General features: G+C 46.7%; 2 long non-coding RNA genes across 3 annotated transcripts in view; both read right to left on the bottom strand.

Moving 5' to 3' along the window:
• LOC129843003 (uncharacterized) overlaps positions 1 to 247 on the bottom strand; it is a 710-nt gene extending 463 nt beyond the window's left edge. The window contains exon 1 of the long non-coding RNA XR_008757770.1: positions 1 to 247. This exon is cut by the window's left edge and continues 30 nt beyond it. This is a non-coding gene — a long non-coding RNA (uncharacterized LOC129843003).
• Positions 248 to 316: 69 nt separating this feature from the next.
• LOC129843004 (uncharacterized) lies at positions 317 to 1205 on the bottom strand. Of its 2 annotated transcripts, none has more exons than XR_008757772.1 (4): positions 1133 to 1205; positions 879 to 1094; positions 491 to 563; positions 317 to 376 (listed from the first exon to the last, which is right to left on the bottom strand). It is a non-coding gene; the product is annotated as an uncharacterized LOC129843004 (long non-coding RNA). The 2 variants fall into 2 exon arrangements; XR_008757771.1 differs by having other exon boundaries at positions 879 to 1059; positions 1095 to 1171.
• Positions 1206 to 15000: the final 13795 nt, after the last annotated feature.

Here is a 15000-nt window from a genome sequence, read left to right as displayed (position 1 = left end):
TGTCTCACCTAGCTATGTTAACCCTTCCCTCATGTTGTCTCACCTAGCTATGTTAACCCTTCCCTCATGTTGTCTCACCTAGCTATGTTAACCCTTCCCTCATGTTGTCTCACCTAGCTATGTTAACCCTTCCCTCATGTTGTTGTCTCACCTAGCTATGTTAACCCTTCCCTCATGTTGTTGTCTCACCTAGCTATGTTAACCCTTCCCTCATGTTGTTGTCTCACCTAGCTATGTTAACCCTTCCCTCATGTTGTTGTCTCACCTAGCTATGTTAACCCTTCCCTCATGTTGTTGTCTCACCTAGCTATGTTAACCCTTCCCTCATGTTGTTGTCTCACCTAGCTATGTTAACCCTTCCCTCATGTTGTCTCACCTAGCTATGTTAACCCTTCCCTCATGTTGTTGTCTCACCTAGCTATGTTAACCCTTCCCTCATGTTGTTGTCTCACCTAGCTATGTTAACCCTTCCCTCATGTTGTTGTCTCACCTAGCTATGTTAACCCTTCCCTCATGTTGTCTCACCTAGCTATGTTAACCCTTCCCTCATGTTGTTGTCTCACCTAGCTATGTTAACCCTTCCCTCATGTTGTCTCACCTAGCTATGTTAACCCTTCCCTCATGTTGTCTCACCTAGCTATGTTAACCCTTCCCTCATGTTGTCTCACCTAGCTATGTTAACCCTTCCCTCATGTTGTCTCACCTAACTATGTTAACCCTTCCCTCATGTTGTCTCACCTAGCTATGTTAACCCTTCCCTCATGTTGTCTCACCTAGCTATGTTAACCCTTCCCTCATGTTGTCTCACCTAGCTATGTTAACCCTTCCCTCATGTTGTCTCACCTAGCTATGTTAACCCTTCCCTCATGTTGTCTCACCTAGCTATGTTAACCCTTCCCTCATGTTGTTGTCTCACCTAGCTATGTTAACCCTTCCCTCATGTTGTCTCACCTAGCTATGTTAACCCTTCCCTCATGTTGTCTCACCTAGCTATGTTAACCCTTCCCTCATGTTGTCTCACCTAGCTATGTTAACCCTTCCCTCATGTTGTTGTCTCACCTAGCTATGTTAACCCTTCCCTCATGTTGTCTCACCTAGCTATGTTAACCCTTCCCTCATGTTGTTGTCTCACCTAGCTATGTTAACCCTTCCCTCATGTTGTCTCACCTAGCTATGTTAACCCTACCCTCATGTTGTTGTCTCACCTAGCTATGTTAACCCTACCCTCATGTGATCCTTGTGATCACCATGGATAAATCTTTACTTTACCATTCATATGTAGCACAAGGTCAAGGTCACTTTGACTTCAAATTGACTTCCCAGCAGTGTTGCTCAGCCTCGGAGCATCATAGGGACATCGTATCTATGTGATCAGCATGGTTGCACTATTCCTGTGCAGAAAGTGTCTTGTTTCCCAGGACAAACCGTTCCAACCATTGTATAGGCCAAGGTCAAATTGACCCAGAACATCATGGATGTCAAAAAAATAGTGTTTTAGTGATTTAAAACTCTGTTCCTGGGTCAAATTGACCCAGAGCATCAGGGCAGGTTTAGGATGACTGCACTAATGTAAATCACTCTGGATAAGAGCACCTCCTAGGTGACTCATCTCAATTGTAATATGTAAGATCCTCCCCACTCTATTAGAGCCTGTGCTTCCACTGTTTACCAGCGGAGGGCAGCACCTGTTTTAGGCCGCTCCCTGATGTGCTTGGAAGAGGGAAGGGCAGCCTCAGGGCTTTCCTCTTGGGAACAAGCCACCTACATAAGCTTTTTTCTCAATTATGCTTCTCCCTCTACTCCCTAAAGTATACACTCGCTCACTTCCCCTTGCCTTTCTGATTCTCTCCTTACCATGAAGTGTACACTCCACTCGTTCACTTCCCCTTGCTTTTCTGATTCTCTCCTTTCCATGAAGTGTATACTCCACTCGTTCACTTCCCCTTGCTTTTCTGATTCTCTCCTTTCCATGAAGTGAGCACTCCACTCGGTCACCTCCCCTTCCCTTTCTGATTCTCTCCTTTCCATGAAGTGTAAACTCCACTCGTTCACTTCCCCTTCCCTTTCTGATTCTCTCCTTTCCATGAAGTGTACACTCCACTCGTTCACTTCCCCTTGCCTTTCTGATTCTCTCCTTTCCATGAAGTGTACACTCCACTCGCTCACTTCCCCTGAAGGGTTTAAAAGCTTTAAACCTTGTCAGAGAAAATAAAGCTGTCTGGTTAAAGAAGAGCTTTGAACAGAGACAGAAAGACAGTGACGGGCAGGAGAGTTCCTGTCTAACCCGACAGGAAGAGGATATCTATAGGAAGTATATTTCCACATAGAGCAGCAGCCCCTCCACTGAGGCCCCCAGGGCTATATCCAGCCCCCCCCCCCTACTAAAACAGCACACAGTCAGAAGGTACAGTACATCCCTCCTAAAGGCAGGAACTAACACCTTCTCCTGGGTAGATGTTAATTTTTTACATTAAAGACAGACGACTGAAGACTTACCGTGGTCAACCCAGAGGGGCTGTTTCTGTGCTCCGTTAGTTGTGTCTGAGTTAGATGTTCTGGAACACGCACGCACGCACGCACGCACGCACGCACGCACGCACACACACACACACACACACACACACACACACACACACACACACACCTCCCCCCTATCCTAGTCCCGACTATATTAATCCCTAAAGGAGTTTATCTCCTGTTAGCCTAATGTACTGTCATGCTGGCTGGTGTGTGTTATGAAATAGTAGGAGATGATGCTGGAGTGACTTCATTAACACGGGTAATCTCCCCCTTGGTCCTAACCCATCTCTGCAGATCTGTTTATTAGTAAAGTGAAAGGTAGAATGGCTGTGGACCATCAGTCCTGTGGGGGTTTATTAGTAAAGTGAAAGGTAGAATGACTGTGGACCATCAGTCCTGTGGGGGTTTATTAGTAAAGTGAAAGGTAGAATGACTGTGGACCATCAGTCCTGTGGGGGTTTATTAGTAAAGTGAAAGGTAGAATGACTGTGGACCATCAGTCCTGTGGGGGTTTATTAGTAAAGTGAAAGGTAGAATGACTGTGGACCATCATGTTGGGGTTTATTAGTAAAGTGAAAGGTAGAATGACTGTGGACCATCAGTCCTGTGGGGGGTTTATTAGTAAAGTGAAAGGTAGAATGACTGTGGACCATCATGTTGGGGTTTATTAGTAAAGTGAAAGGTAGAATGACTGTGGACCATCAGTCCTGTTGAGGTTTATTAGTAAAGTGAAAGGTAGAATGGCTGTGGACCATCAGTCCTGTTGAGGTTTATTAGTAAAGTGAAAGGTAGAATGACTGTGGACCATCAGTCCTGTGGGGGTTTATTAGTAAAGTGAAAGGTAGAATGACTGTGGACCATCAGTCCTGTGGGGGTTTATTAGTAAAGTGAAAGGTAGAATGACTGTGGACCATCAGTCCTGTGGGGGTTTATTAGTAAAGTGAAAGGTAGAACGACTGTGGACCATCAGCCCTGTTGGGGTTTATTAGTAAAGTGAAAGGTAGAATGACTGTGGACCATCAGTCCTGTTGGGGGTTTATTAGTAAAGTGAAAGGTAGAATGACTGTGGACCATCAGTCCTGTGGGGGTTTATTAGTAAAGTGAAAGGTAGAATGACTGTGGACCATCAGTCCTGTGGGGGTTTATTAGTAAAGTGAAAGGTAGAATGACTGTGTCCGGACCATCAATCCTGTTGGGGGTTTATTAGTATAGTGAAAGGTAGAATGACTGTGGACCATCATGTTGGGGTTTATTAGTAAAGTGAAAGGTAGAATGACTGTGTCCGGACCATCAGCCCTGTGGGGGTTTATTAGTATAGTGAAAGGTAGAATGACTGTGGACCATCAGTCCTGTGGGGGTTTATTAGTAAAGTGAAAGGTAGAATGACTGTGGACCATCAGTCCTATGGGGGTTTATTAGTAAAGTGAAAGGTAGAATGACTGTGGACCATCAGCCCTGTTGGGGTTTATTAGTAAAGTGAAAGGTAGAATGACTGTGGACCATCAGTCCTGTTGGGGGTTTATTAGTAAAGTGAAAGGTAGAATGACTGTGGACCATCAGTCCTGTGGGGGTTTATTAGTAAAGTGAAAGGTAGAATGACTGTGGACCATCAGTCCTGTGGGGGTTTATTAGTAAAGTGAAAGGTAGAATGACTGTGTCCGGACCATCAATCCTGTTGGGGGTTTATTAGTATAGTGAAAGGTAGAATGACTGTGGACCATCATGTTGGGGTTTATTAGTAAAGTGAAAGGTAGAATGACTGTGTCCGGACCATCAGCCCTGTGGGGGTTTATTAGTATAGTGAAAGGTAGAATGACTGTGGACCATCAGTCCTGTGGGGGTTTATTAGTAAAGTGAAAGGTAGAATGACTGTGGACCATCAGTCCTATGGGGGTTTATTAGTAAAGTGAAAGGTAGAATGACTGTGGACCATCAGTCCTGTGGGGGTTTATTAGTAAAGTGAAAGGTAGAATGACTGTGTCCGGACCATCAGTCCTGTGGGGGTTTATTAGTAAAGTGAAAGGTAGAATGACTGTCTCCGGACCATCAGTCCTGTGGGGGTTTATTAGTAAAGTGAAAGGTAGAATGACTGTCTCCGGACCATCAGTCCTGTTGAGGTTTATTAGTAAAGTGAAAGGTAGAATGACTGTGGACCATCATGTTGGGGGTTTATTAGTAAAGTGAAAGGTAGAATGACTGTGGACCATCATGTTGGGGTTTATTAGTAAAGTGAAAGGTAGAATGACTGTGGACCATCAGTCCTATGGGGGTTTATTAGTAAAGTGAAAGGTAGAATGACTGTGGACCATCAGTCCTGTTGAGGTTTATTAGTAAAGTGAAAGGTAGAATGACTGTGGACCATCAGTCCTGTGGGGGTTTATTAGTAAAGTGAAAGGTAGAATGACTGTGGACCATCAGTCCTGTGGGGGTTTATTAGTATAGTGAAAGGTAGAATGACTGTGGACCATCAGTCCTGTGGGGGTTTATTAGTAAAGTGAAAGGTAGAATGGCTGTGGACCATCAGTCCTGTTGAGGTTTATTAGTAAAGTGAAAGGTAGAATGACTGTGGACCATCAGTCCTGTGGGGGTTTATTAGTAAAGTGAAAGGTAGAATGACTGTGGACCATCAGTCCTGTGGGGGTTTATTAGTAAAGTGAATGGTAGAATGACTTTGGACCATCAGTCCTGTGGGGGTTTATTAGTAAAGTGAAAGGTAGAATGACTGTGGACCATCAGTCCTGTGGGGGTTTATTAGTAAAGTGAAAGGTAGAATGACTGTGGACCATCAGTCCTGTGGGGGTTTATTAGTAAAGTGAAAGGTAGAATGGCTGTGTCTGGACCATCAGTCCTGTTGAGGTTTATTAGTAAAGTGAAAGGTAGAATGACTGTGGACCATCAGCCCTGTTGGGGTTTATTAGTAAAGTGAAAGGTAGAATGACTGTTGACCATCAGTCCTGTTGGGGGTTTATTAGTAAAGTGAAAGGTAGAATGACTGTGGACCATCAGTCCTGTGGGGGTTTATTAGTAAAGTGAAAGGTAGAATGACTGTGGACCATCAGTCCTGTGGGGGTTTATTAGTAAAGTGAAAGGTAGAATGACTGTCTCCGGACCATCAGCCCTGTGGGGGTTTATTAGTAAAGTGAAAGGTAGAATGACTGTGGACCATCAGTCCTGTGGGGGTTTATTAGTAAAGTGAAAGGTAGAATGACTGTCTCCGGACCATCAGTCCTGTGGGGGTTTATTAGTAAAGTGAAAGGTAGAATGACTGTGGACCATCAGTCCTGTGGGGGTTTATTAGTAAAGTGAAAGGTAGAATGACTGTGGACCATCAGTCCTGTGGGGGTTTATTAGTAAAGTGAAAGGTAGAATGACTGTGTCTGGACCATCAGTCCTGTGGGGGTTTATTAGTAAAGTGAAAGGTAGAATGACTGTGGACCATCATGTTGGGGTTTATTAGTAAAGTGAAAGGTAGAATGACTGTGGACCATCATGTTGGGGTTTATTAGTAAAGTGAAAGGTAGAATGACTGTGGACCATCAGCCCTGTTGGGGGTTTATTAGTAAAGTGAAAGGTAGAATGACTGTGGACCATCAGTCCTGTGGGGTTTATTAGTAAAGTGAAAGGTAGAATGACTGTGGACCATCATGTTGGGGTTTATTAGTAAAGTGAAAGGTAGAATGACTGTGGACCATCAGTCCTGTTGGGGGTTTATTAGTAAAGTGAAAGGTAGAATGACTGTGGACCATCAGTCCTATGGGGGTTTATTAGTAAAGTGAAAGGTAGAATGACTGTGGACCATCAGTCCTGTGGGGGTTTATTAGTAAAGTGAAAGGTAGAATGACTGTGGACCATCAGTCCTGTGGGGGTTTATTAGTAAAGTGAAAGGTAGAATGACTGTGGACCATCAGTCCTATGGGGGTTTATTAGTAAAGTGAAAGGTAGAATGACTGTGGACCATCAGTCCTGTTGAGGTTTATTAGTAAAGTGAAAGGTAGAACGACTGTGGACCATCAGTCCTGTGGGGGTTTATTAGTAAAGTGAAAGGTAGAATGACTGTGTCCGGACCATCAGCCCTGTGGGGGTTTATTAGTAAAGTGAAAGGTAGAATGACTGTGTCCGGACCATCAGCCCTGTGGGGGTTTATTAGTAAAGTGAAAGGTAGAATGACTGTGGACCATCAGTCCTGTGGGGGGTTTATTACTAAAGTGAAAGGTAGAATGACTGTGGACCATCAGTCCTGTTGAGGTTTATTAGTAAAGTGAAAGGTAGAATGACTGTGGACCATCAGTCCTGTGGGGATTTATTAGTAAAGTGAAAGGTAGAATGACTGTGGACCATCAGTCCTGTGGGGGTTTATTAGTAAAGTGAAAGGTAGAATGACTGTCTCCGGACCATCAGTCCTGTGGGGGTTTATTAGTAAAGTGAAAGGTAGAATGACTGTCCGGACCATCAGTCCTGTGGGGGTTTATTAGCTAGCTGGTGGTGTCTCTCTGTGTTAATATTGAGGCTAACCTCAGGGGATGTGATAGATGCATGGAGGAGCACCTGGTAATAATAGCTGTGATGGATTCTCACCTGGACACTCTACGCGTGTGTTTGTGTTTAGGGATTGCGATGAGTAATTGAGTACTCGAACAGACGACAAAGCTCGATCTTAAACCACTTTTTTTTTTTATACTGTAAAACTATTTGGTGGAATGTTCTTTGTAGCTGCCCGAACGAGAAAGTGAAATGGTGTCTTGAAGACAATGTTCATTTGCTTTGACTCTAGTGTTCCATTTGTACATCTGCATTTGCCGGGCACAAAAAAACTATAAGCCCAAGCATCACCGTTCTTCTCCTTAAATTCCCTTCCCCCTCTGTGTTTCTCTCACACAAATGTGTTCCAACAACAAGCTGCAGTTTTGGAATAAATGCGTCCCATCTATTTTCTGCTTAAGCTACTTTGTGAACTGCTAGTGTCAATTATAATTATTCTCAGCTATAAACCCCCTAAACATAGACAGGTTAGTTAGCCTAGCCTATAACCCACCTAAACATAGACACGTTACATAGCCTAGCCTATAACCCACCTAAACATAGACACGTTAGTTAGCCTAGCCTATAACCCACCTAAACATAGAAACGTTAGTTAGCCTAGCCTATAACCCACCTAAACATAGACACGTTAGTTAGCCTAGCCTATAACCCACCTAAACATAGACACGTTAGTTAGCCTAGCCTATAACCCACCTAAACATAGACACGTTAGTTAGCCTAGCCTATAACCCACCTAAACATAGACACGTTAGTTAGCCTAGCCTATAACCCACCTAAACATAGACATGTTAGTTAGCCTAGCCTATAACCCACCTAAACATAGACAGGTTAGTTAGCCTAGCCTATAACCCACCTAAACATAGACAGGTTAGTTAGCCTAGCCTATAACCCACCTAAACTTAGACACGTTAGTTAGCCTAGCCTATAACCCACCTAAACATAGACACGTTAGTTAGCCTAACCTATAACCCACCTAAACATAGACACGTTAGTTAGCCTAGCCTATAACCCACCTAAACATGGACACGTTAGTTAGCCTAGCCTATAACCCACCTACACATAGACACGTTAGTTAGCCTAGCCTATAATCCACCTAAACATAGACAGGTTAGTTAGCCTAGCCTATAACTCACCTAAACATAGACACGTTAGTTAGCCTAGCCTATAACCCACCTACACATAGACACGTTAGTTAGCCTAGCCCATAATCCACCTAAACATAGACAGGTTAGTTAGCCTAGCCTATAACCCACCTAAACATAGACATGTTAGTTAGCCTAGCCTATAACCCACCTAAACATAGACAGGTTAGTTAGCCTAGCCTATAACCCACCTAAACATAGACATGTTAGTTAGCCTAGCCTATAACCCACCTAAACATAGACAGGTTAGTTAGCCTCAGCTACAATTTCATGAAATCCAATTGCGATCTTGTCTGCAGGTTCCCGGCCTGCCACAAAGAGCCGCTAGAGTGCGAACCCGGGTCTGTAGTGACGCCTCAAGCACTGTTTAAAAAAAAAATAAGATAATTGAAAGTTGAAGACAACCACAGAGATAAAGTGTGCTCCTGTACATTACGTCTGTGGTTCTGAGCAGGCGGACGGAACAGAAACATGACGACTACCACAGAGATAAAGTGCAGCACTGGAAACAATACTGCAACTGTCAAAACACAGCATCCTCTTCCTGTCTCTTACCTGACCTGCAGGGGGCCAGAGGCTGCATCAAGCTGATCCAGGTCTAGAGGATGGATTGTTATAATTCTATAGCATTAAAGGATGGAGGGAGGTAGATTAGAGAATAAACCTGATTTGGCAGACGAGAGAGAGAGAGAGAGAGAGAGAGAGACACAGAGACACAGAGAGAGAGAGACACAGAGACACAGAGAGAGAGAGACACAGAGACACAGAGAGAGAGAGACACAGAGACACAGAGACACACAGAGAGAGAGCCAGCCAGCCGTTTTCCTATCTTCTCCAGAGGTATTGTATCCATAACAGATTTGAGGTCCTACAGTTTACTCCATTCTCTACGTACAGAAGTAATGCCAGAGGAGACATCAACCAGTCACATGGGAGAAGGACTGTGTTGGGTCCACTTCTAGGGGCCTCTCCCTTCACACTAGCTGGCTACACACACTACCAGTCACATGGGAGAAGGACTGTGTTGGGTCCACTTCTAGGGGCCTCTCCCTTCACACTAGCTGACTACACACACTACCAGTCACATGGGTAGAAGGACTGTGTTGGTGCCACTTCTAGGGGCCTCTCCCTTCACACTAGCTGGCTACACGCACTACAAGTCACATGGGAGAAGGACTGTGTGGTTTCTCAGTTTCACTTCTAAGGCCTCTCCGTTCACACGAGTTACACACACACACACACACACACACACACACACACACACACACACACACACACACACACACACACACACACACACACACACACACACACACACACACACACACACACACACACACACACACACACACACACACACACACACACACACACACACACACACACACACTCCAGCTCCTAGCTCCTAGCTCAAACAACAGTACGAAAAGCAGCCAGCCTTTTAACCACAGTAACGTATGCAGCCAGCCCGGACACCAGGACATGAAAGAACCCCCCCCCCCCGATGAGCATGAACCTAAAAAACAACACATAACAAATAACTACCAAGTTATTCCCCCTTTAACTGAAAATAAAGTCCCCGTGGTAGTCTGGGTAATTCCATGGGATTCTCTTACGTCTTCTTCTTTGTGAAGTTTGGTATTGTTGCAGAGTGTTGAAGATGACACAGCAGCACAAATATCCTCCGTCTCCTTCGATGTACAATGAACCTTTTACATCGAAGGAGAAGGTATGTGAACCTTTTGGAACTACCTGGATTTTCTGCTTAAATTAGTCATCAAATTTGATTTGATCTTCTCATCTAAGTCACAGCAATAAGCAAACACAGTGGGTTTAAACTAGTAACACACACATTATTGTATTTTTCTGTGTTTATATTTAATACGTAATTTAAACATTCACAGTGTAGGTTGGAAAAAGGTATGTGAACCCCCCCGAGGATAATGACTTCTCCAAAAGCTCATTGGAGTCAGGAGTCAGCTAACCTGGAGTCCAATCAATGAGATGAGATTGGAGATGTTGGTTAGAGCTGCCTTTCCCTATAAAAAACACTCACAAAATGTGAGTTTACTATTCACAAGAAGCATTGCCTGATGTGAACCATGCCTCGAACAAATGAGATCTCAGAAAACCTAAGATTAAGAATTGTTGACATTGCATAAAGCTGGAAAGGGTTACAAAAGTATCTCTAAAAGCCTTGATGTTCATCAGTCCACGGTCAGACAAATTGTCTATAAATGGAGAAAGTTCATCACTGTTGCTACTCTCCCTGGGAGTGGCCGTCCTGCAAAGATGACTGCAAGAGCACAGCGCAGAACGCTCAATGAGGTTAAGAAGAATCCTACAGTGTCAGCTAAAGACTTACAGAAATCTCTGGAACATGCTAACATCTCTGTTGACGAGTCTGAGATACGTAAAACACTAAACAAGAAAGGTGTTCATGGGAGGACACCATGGAAAAAGCCACTGCTGTTCCCAAAAAATATTACTGCATGTCTGAAGTTTGAAAAAGCAAACCAAAATCAAAACCTCATCCTCAACTGTAAAGTATGGTGGAGGGAGCATCATGGTTTGGGGCTGCTTTTCCTGCCTCAGGGCCTGGACAGCTTGCTATCATCGACGGAAAAATGAATTCCCAAGTTTATCAAGACATCTTGCAGGAGAATGTTAGGCTATCTGTCCTCCAATTGAAGCTCAACAGAAGTTGGGTGACGCAACAGGGCAACGACCTCTCTCTCTCTCACCCGTCTCTCCCCCCATCCCTCTCTGTCTCTCTCTCTCTCACCCGCCTCTCCCCCCATCCCTCTCTGTCTCTCTCTCTCTCACCCGCCTCTCCCCCCATCCCTCTCTGTCTCTCTCTTGCTCCCCCGCCTCTCCCCCCATCCCTCTCTGTCTCTCTCTCTCTCACCCGCCTCTCCCCCCATCCCTCTCTGTCTCTCTCTTGCTCACCCGCCTCTCCCCCCATCCCTCTCTGTCTCTCTCTTGCTCACCCGCCTCTCCCCCCATCCCTCTCTGTCTCTCTCTTTCTCACCCGCCTCTCCCCCCATCCCTCTCTGTATCTCTCTCTCTCACCCGCCTCTCCCCCCATCCCTCTCTGTCTCTCTCTTTCTCACCCGCCTCTCCCCCCATCCCTCTCTGTATCTCTCTCTCTCACCCGCCTCTCCCCCCATCCCTCTCTGTCTCTCTCTCTCTCACCCGCCTCTCCCCCATCCCTCTCTGTCTCTCTCTCTCTCACCCGCCTCTCCCCCCATCCCTCTCTGTCTCTCTCTCTCTCACCCGCCTCTCCCCCCATCCCTCTCTGTCTCTCTCTTTCTCACCCGCCTCTCCCCCATCCCTCTCTGTCTCTCTCTTTCTCACCCGCCTCTCCCCCCATCCCTCTCTGTCTCTCTCTTTCTCCCCCGCCTCTCCCCCCATCTCTCTCTGTCTCTCTCTTTCTCACCCGCCTCTCCCCCCATCTCTCTCTCTCTCTCACCCACCTCTCCCCCCATCCCTCTCTGTCTCTCTCTCTCTCACCCACCTCTCCCCCCATCCCTCTCTGTCTCTCTCTCTCTCACCCACCTCTCCCCCATCCCTCTCTGTCTCTCTCTCTCTCACCCGCCTCTCCCCCCATCCCTCTGTCTCTCTCTCTCTCACCCGCCTCTCCCCCCATCCCTCTCTGTCTCTCTCTCTTTCTCACCCGCCTCTCCCCCCATCCCTCTCTGTCTCTCTCTCTCTCACCCGCCTCTCCCCCCATCCCTCTGTCTCTCTCTCTCTCACCCGCCTCTCCCCCCATCCCTCTCTGTCTCTCTCTCTTTCTCACCCGCCTCTCCCCCCATCCCTCTCTGTCTCTCTCTCTCTCACCCGCCTCTCCCCCCATCCCTCTGTCTCTCTCTCTCTCACCCGCCTCTCCCCCATCCCTCTCTGTCTCTCTCTTTCTCACCCGTCTCTCCCCCCATCCCTCTCTGTCTCTCTCTTTCTCACCCGTCTCTCCCCCATCCCTCTCTGTCTCTCTCTCTCTCACCCGCCTCTCCCCCATCCCTCTCTGTCTCTCTCTTTCTCCCCCGCCTCTCCCCCCATCCCTCTCTGTCTCTCTCTTTCTCACCCGCCTCTCCCCCCATCCCTCTCTGTCTCTCTCTTTCTCACCCGCCTCTCCCCCATCCCTCTCTGTCTCTCTCTTTCTCACTTGTCTCTCCCCCCATCCCTCTCTGTCTCTCTCTCTCTCACCCGCCTCTCCCCCCATCCCTCTCTGTCTCTCTCTCTTTCTCCCCCGCCTCTCCCCCCATCCCTCTCTGTCTCTCTCTTTCTCACCCGTCTCTCCCCCCATCCCTCTCTGTCTCTCTCTTTCTCACCCGTCTCTCCCCCCATCCCTCTCTGTCTCTCTCTTTCTCACCCACCTCTCCCCCCATCCCTCTCTGTCTCTCTCTGTCTCTCTCTCCCCCTGCCTCTCTCTGTCTCTCTCTCTCTCTGTCGCCTTCTCTCTGTCTTTCTCTGTCTCTCTCTCTGTCTCTCTCTGTCTTTCGCTATCTCTTTCTCTCTCTATCTCTCTCTCTATCTCTGTCTCTATCTTTGTCTCTGAATCTCTGTCTCTCTCGCACGCTCTGTCTCTCTCTCTCTCTCTCCCCCCCACCCCCCTCTCTCTCTTTCTCCCCTGCCTCTCCCCCATCCCTCTCTCTCTCTCTCTCTCTCTCGCTCTCGCTCTCGCTCTCGCTCTCGCTCTCGCTCTCGCTCTCGCTCTCTCTCGCTCTGTCTATCTCTGTCTCTGTCGATCTCTGTCTCTCTCTCTCTCTCTCTATCTCTGTCTCTGAATCTCTGTCTCTCTCTATCTCTCTCTCTGTCTCTGAATCTCTGTCTCTCTCTTTCCTACTTTTCCTCCCTCTCTCCCTCTCTCTCACCCTGCAGTACTGTTTTAATTAGACAGTGAGAGAGAGGAGGAGAGGAGAGGAGGAGAGTTACTCCCAAAATGATGTTATGTCATATCCATACCCTCCAAGACATACACACACAGTGTTCCTTTTTAGAGTCATCCAGGAGTCATCCAGGAGTCATCCAGGAGTCATCCAGGAGTCATTCAGGAGTCATTCAGGTGCTTTTAGGCATATTTGAGTTGACTTTTGGGACATGGGTCCCATTATGCCTGGCGAAAACCAAACAGTGCATTCTACAGTAAGAACCTGAGACCAACGGTGAAGCATGGTGGTGGTAGTGTGTCTCAGGACCTGTATTCCACAGTAAGAACCTCAGACCAACGGTGAAGCATGGTGGTGGTAGTGTGTCTCAGGACCTGTATTCCACAGTAAGAACCTCAGACCAATGGTGAAGCATGGTGGTGGTAGTGTGTCTCAGGACCTGTATTCCACAGTAAGAACCTCAGACCAATGGTGAAGCATGGGGGTGGTAGTGTGTCTCAGGACCTGTATTCCACAGTAAGAACCTCAGACCAACGGTGAAGCATGGTGGTGGTAGTGTGTCTCAAGACCTGTATTCCACAGTAAGAACCTCAGACCAACGGTGAAGCATGGTGGTGGTAGTGTGCCTCAGGACCTGTATTCCACAGTAAGAGCCTCAGACCAACGGTGACGCATGGTGGTGGTAGTGTGCCTCAGGACCTTTATTCCATAGTAAGAACCTCAGACCAACGGTGAAGCATGGTGGTGGTAGTGTGCCTCAGGACCTGTATTCCACAGTAAGAACCTCAGACCAACGGTGAAGCATGGTGGTGGTAGTGTGTCTCAGGACCTGTATTCCACAGTAAGAACCTCAGACCAACGGTGAAGCATGGGGGTGGTTGTGTGCCTCAGGACCTGTATTCCACAGTAAGAGCCTCAGACCAACGGTGAAGCATGGTGGTGGTAGTGTGTCTCAGGACCTGTATTCCACAGTAAGAGCCTCAGACCAACGGTGAAGCATGGTGGTGGTAGTGTGTCTCAGGACCTGTATTCCACAGTAAGAACCTCAGACCAATGGTGAGCATGGTGGTGGTAGTGTGTCTCAGGACCTGGATGACTTGAACCGTGAACCATGAATTCTGCTCTGTATCAAAGAATGTCAGGTCATCCGTCCGTGAACTGAAGCCCAGTTGGGTCATGCAGCAAGACAATGATCCAAAACACACAAGCACGTCTACATCAGAATGGCTGAAAAGCAACACATTTAAGTTTTGTAATGGCCGATTCAAAGACCAAACCTAAACCTGGTTGAGATGTTGTAGCAGGACCTGAAACAAACAGTTTATGCTCGAAAAACCCACAAAATGTTTCTGAGTTAAAGCAGTTCATGCATGGAAGAGTGGGTCAAAATTCCTCCACAGCGACGTGAGAGACTGATCAACAACTACAGGAAGTGTTTGGTTGGAGTCATTACAGCTAAAGGTGGAACAACCAGTTAGTTAGTGTAAGGAGGAAATTACTGTTACTCACACAGGGGCATCGGTTCCATTAAGTAACACCTTGTTGTGTATTCTGGTCACTCGAGTTCCCTTGATCTTAAATACGAGGTTTCGGTTGAAGATCTGATAACATTCAGAACCAAAAATATGCAGAAATAGAGAAAATCAGAAAAGGGGAAATGTATGTTTTCACTGCAATGTATGTATCTGTGTCTGTCTGTGAGGAGAGGACTGGGGCTAGGGCCGATCCTGCTGCTTTTGAAAAGGGATTTGAACCCTCAGAGGAGAGGACTGGGGCTAGGACCGATCCTGCTGCTTTAAAAAAAAGGGATTTGAACCCTCAGAGGAGAGGACTGGGGCTAGGACCGATCCTGCTGCTTTAAAAAAAAGGGATTTGAACCGTCAGAGGAGAGGACTGGGGCTAGGGCCGATCCT

Source organism: Salvelinus fontinalis, unplaced genomic scaffold (genome assembly GCF_029448725.1).
Source record: "Salvelinus fontinalis isolate EN_2023a unplaced genomic scaffold, ASM2944872v1 scaffold_0085, whole genome shotgun sequence".
NCBI lineage: Eukaryota > Metazoa > Chordata > Actinopteri > Salmoniformes > Salmonidae > Salvelinus > Salvelinus fontinalis.
This window is presented reverse-complemented; position numbering and strand designations above follow the sequence as displayed.